We start from the raw sequence: 5,000 nt of genomic DNA, 5'->3' as shown, positions 1-5,000 counted from the left end.
TCAACCAGAAGCTTGCCAGAAGCTTGTGGATGGCTACCAAAAGTGCCTTATTGCAGTGAAATTTGACAAGGGACACGTAACCAAATATTAACATTGCTTATACTTTTGACCCAGCAGATTCGGTCACATTTATATATATTTTTATAATAAATTCATAAAAGAACCAAACTTCATGAATGTTTTTTGTGTCCAACAAGTATGTGCTCCAATCACTCTATCACAAAAAAAAATAAGAGTTGTAGAAATTATTGGAAACTCAAGACAGCCATGACATTATGTTCTTTACAAGTGTATGTAAACTTTTGATCGCGACTGTATATCTACAATAAAAAAAATCAAAAATTTAGCATTTCATTGCATGCAAAAAAATATACAAACTCCAACATTTGATATCGATAAAGTACAAACTAAAATATTCTGTCTTGAATAAAATACTTGTTTAAAACAAATTGGTGAAAAAAATTATGTCTCCGAGGGGGGCATGACAAAGAATTATTGAGAAGTAGATTGCCGATATCCGATATTCCGATATTGTCCTACTCTTAATTACCGATTACGATATCAACCGATACCGATATATACAGTCGTGGAATTAACACATTATTATGCCTAATTTTGTTGTGATGCCCCACTGGATGCATTAAACAATGTAACAAGGTTTGCCAAAATAAATCAACTCAAGTTATGGAAAAAATTGCCAACATGGCACTGCCATACTTATTATTGAAGTCACAAAGTGCATTATTTTTTTAACATGCCTCAAAATAGCAGCTTGGAATTTGGGACATGCTCTCCCTGAGAGAGCATGAGGAGGTTGAGGTGGGCGGGTGTATATTGTAGCATCCTGGAAGAGTTAGTGCTGCAAGGGGTTCTGGGTATTTGTTCTGTTATGTTTATGTCGTGTTACGGTGCGGATGTTCTACCGAAATGTGTTTGTCATTCTTGTTTGGTGTGGGTTCACAGTGTGGCGCATATTTGTAACAGTGTTAAAGTTGTTTATACGGCCACCCTCGGTGTGACCTGTATGGCTGTTGACCAAGTATGCTTTGCATTCACTTGTGTGTGTGAAAAGCCGTAGATATTATGTGACTGGGCCGGCACGCAAATGCAGTGCCTTTAAGGTTTATTGGCGCTCTGTACTTCTCCCTACGTCCGTGTACACAGCGGCGTTTTAAAAAGTCATACATTTTACTTTTTGAAACCGATACCGATAATTTTGAAACAGATACCGATAATATTACATTTTAAAGCATTTATCGGCCGATAATATCGGCAGTTCGATATTATCGGACATCTCTATTGAGAAGCATTTACAGTATCTCATTTTCTTTCAGTCAGTCACCCGGATTGAATAAAAGAGGAGAAGAGGTTGTGTAACTAGAAAGGAAACATGTATGCCACACATAACCCCTAAAATGAAACAAAAAAAAAATCAACTCCGTAGTTTGGGGAGAGCAGCAAATGATGCTGCGGGTCTATTTATAGCCCAGATGTGCTTGTTCAACCAAGCCGGTATGCCGAAAAACAAACAGCAAGCCAGGGATTGTCTATAAATCATTTCCATACGCCAACAACATTTCGTAACAGCTCAGGCTGCAAAATAAACATCAAGCAGAAAGTGGAAAGAGCAGCAGTGGAAGGAACAGAAACAACAACACTTGAAGAAACATCAGGTTCAGTTAGAGTCCAGCTAAGGACTGCCTTTTTAAAAAGGTCAACAGCATGAGTCACATGGGCAATAAGATTATTATGTATGGAAAATTGGCAGTAAAGTATGTCTGAAGCCTTTGAAAACTTCACTGGCTTTTAGAACTGCAGCGACCACAGGTGAGGTCTGTAATGCAGATCTACTGCAGAACCAAAGAGCCAAGCTCCATCTGGTGTCCTCTTACTGCTGATCAGGCCCTCATCTTCAGCCCTTATCATCCTGTCAATCACAGCACCTCAGGTTACGCTTTCATCTAGTGAGGAGGCGCAGGTGTGTAAAAAGGCAGAGCAAGCATTGTGTCAAAGTGGATCACAAACCAACAGAAAAGTGCCAAAAAATGGTAGGGCATGAATCGGTTGTTAAATGGATCAAATTGTAATCATTGGGCAGAACCACAAACATGTAACATTGATGCTGACTGAGCCATTTGCTCCCAAGTACTTGGTTGTGTTGCTGCTTCGTTTGCAATATGGCTGAAAACTGTGTCACAAAGTAAGTGTTTTCTGTTGGTCGATGTTGATAATTATTAATATTTTTATGACCGAAAATAAGGAAGAGTGCATCTGGAAATTTTTCCAAACTTTTTCCACATTTTGTTATAGTACAGTCTTATTCCAAAATGAAATACATTTATTTTTGTCCTCGATATTCTACAGACAATAAATACCCTATAATGACAATGTGACAAATATACATATTTTTTAAATGTTGCTCATGTACATTAAGTATTCAAAGCATTTTCAAATTTTTTTGTTGATGCACCTTTGTCAGAAATTCATACCACAAGTTTGGCATACCTATCTTCGGGCAGTTTCGCCCATTCCTCTTTGCAACACCTTTTAAGCTACATCAGGTTGGATGGAAGCATTTGTTGTCATCCAAGATGTCTCAGTACATTGGTGCATTCATCTTCCCCTCTATCCTGACTTGTCTCCCAGTCCCTGCCGCTGAAAAACCTCCGAGGACAAAGCTACGAACGATGGGAGACCAGGCTTTCTGCTCCGCCGCTCCCAGTCTGTGGAACACTCTCCCTGACCACCTGAGGGCACCACAGACTGTGGATGTTTTTAAAAAAGGCTTAAAAACCCTTCTTTTTAAAAAAAACCCTTTTTTTTAGATATATGCATACTAGTTCTAGCTATTAGGCTGTTCTAGTTTTTATTTGTATTTATTTTTTTAATACACTGTAGCACTTTGAGGTTGTTTACTCAATGTAAAGTGCTTTTTACAAATAACATCTATTATTATTATTAAAACAACCCCACAGCATGATGCTGCCACCACCATGCTTCACTGTAAGGATGGTATTGGCCTGGTGATGAGCGGTGCCTGGCTTCCTTCAAACATGATGTCTGGCATTCACACCAAAGAGTTCAATCTTCGTCTCATCAGACCAGAGAATTTTGTTTCTAATTATTTTAGGTGCATTTTGGCAAACTTTTACAAATACGTGGCTTCAGTCTGCCTACTCTACCATACGGGCCTGATTGGTGGATTGCTGCAGAGATGGTTGTCCTTCTGGAAGGTTCTCCTCTCGCCACAGAGGAATGCTGTAGCTCTGACAGTGACCATCAGGTTTTTAGTCACCTCCCTGACTCGCTCAGTTTAGACAGACGGACAGCTCTACGAAGAGTTTTGGTGGTTCCAACTGTCTTCCATTTACAAATGATGGCGGTCACTGTGCTCATTGGGACATTTAAGATTTGTGCCTAAAGACAATCCTGCCTCGGAGGGCTACAGACAATTCATTTGACTTCATTCTTGATTTGTGCGTTGCCATGCACTTTCAAGTGTGGACCTTATATAAATATAAATCACATCCAACCAACTGAATTTACTAGAGATGTCTGATAATGGCTTTTTTGCCGATATCCGATATTGTCCAACTCTTAATTACCGATTCCGATATTAACCGATACCGATATATACAGTCGTGGAATCAACACATTATTATGCCTAATTTTGTTGTGATGCCCCGCTGGATGCATTAAACAATGTAACAAGGTTTTCCAAAATAAATCAACTCAAGTTATGGAAAAAAACGGCAACATGGCACTGCCATATTTATTATTGAAGTCACAAAGTGCATTATTTTTTTTAACATGCCTCAAAACAGCAGCTTGGAATTTGGGACATGCTCTCCCTGAGAGAGCATGAGGAGGTTGAGGTGGGCGGGGATTTAGGGGTAGGAGGTAGCGGGGGGTGTATATTGTAGCGTCCCGGAAGAGTTAGTGCTGCAAGGGGTTCTGGGTATTTGTCCTGTTGTGTTTATGTTGTGTTACGGTGCGGATGTTCTCCCGAAATGTGTTTGTCAGTCTTGTTTGGTGTGGGTTCACAGTGTGGCGCATATTTGTAACAGTGTTAAAGTTGTTTATACGGCCACCCTCAGTGTGACCTGTATGGCTGTTAACCAAGTATGCCTTGCATTCACTTGTGTGTGTGAAAAGCCATAGATATTATGTGACTGGGCCAGCACGCAAAGGCAGTGCCTTTAAGGTTTATTGGCGCTCTGTACTTCTCCCTACGTCCGTGTACACAGCGGCATTTTAAAAAGTCATACATTTGACTTTTTGAAACCGATACAGATAAATTTGAAACCGATACCGATAATTTCCGATATTACATTTTAAAGCATTGTCCGATATTATCGGACATCTCTATAATTTACCAAAAGTGGACTCCAGGATGCCCCTGAGCTCACTTTTGAGTTTTATGGCAAAGGCTGTGATTTCTTAGTATTTTATTGTTAATAAATTTGCAAAACATTTTTTGAACATTGTCATTGTGGGGTATTGTGTGCAGACTTTTGAGAAGAAAAATGAATGTGAATGTGAATTATATTTAAATAGCGCTTTTTTCTCTGGAGACTCAAAGCACTTTACATAGTGAAACCCATTATCTACATCTTTAAGCTATATTCAAACCAGTGCGGGTGGCACTGGGAGCAGGTGAGCAAAGTGTCTTGCTCAAAGAACCCTGAAGTTGATGACACAGCCGCTCGACCAACCGAGCAACGCCGGCCCAAAAATGTATTTATTCCATTTTGGAGTAAGTCATAACATAACAAAATGGGGCAAAAGTGAAGCGCTGTGAATACTTTTCGGATGCACTGTAAATATAAACATTTCGATTTAAAATGCAACTTTTCTCTGATTATAATCCCCTCGGCTATCAAGGGAGAAAGGAAAGGAATTGTCAAACACAAGCATGGAAAACACTTAAACACTCAATGCAAACAAAATTCTAAAATCACACTGAACACTTAATCTCTTATCATGAAGGTGCAAAAATA

At 39.4% G+C, this 5,000-nt stretch overlaps 1 protein-coding gene across 4 annotated transcripts in view; it reads right to left on the bottom strand.

Annotated features, from left to right (window-relative positions):
* The window catches only part of pcnx1 (pecanex 1), a 145,346-nt gene that overhangs the window by 116,377 nt on the left and 23,969 nt on the right, over positions 1-5,000 (bottom strand). The gene's annotated exons all lie outside the window — the stretch shown is intronic.

Source organism: Nerophis lumbriciformis, linkage group LG08 (assembly GCF_033978685.3).
Source record: "Nerophis lumbriciformis linkage group LG08, RoL_Nlum_v2.1, whole genome shotgun sequence".
NCBI classification, from domain to species: domain Eukaryota; kingdom Metazoa; phylum Chordata; class Actinopteri; order Syngnathiformes; family Syngnathidae; genus Nerophis; species Nerophis lumbriciformis.
Note: the sequence above shows the minus strand (reverse complement) of the source record. Positions and strands in the feature narration are given on the sequence as shown.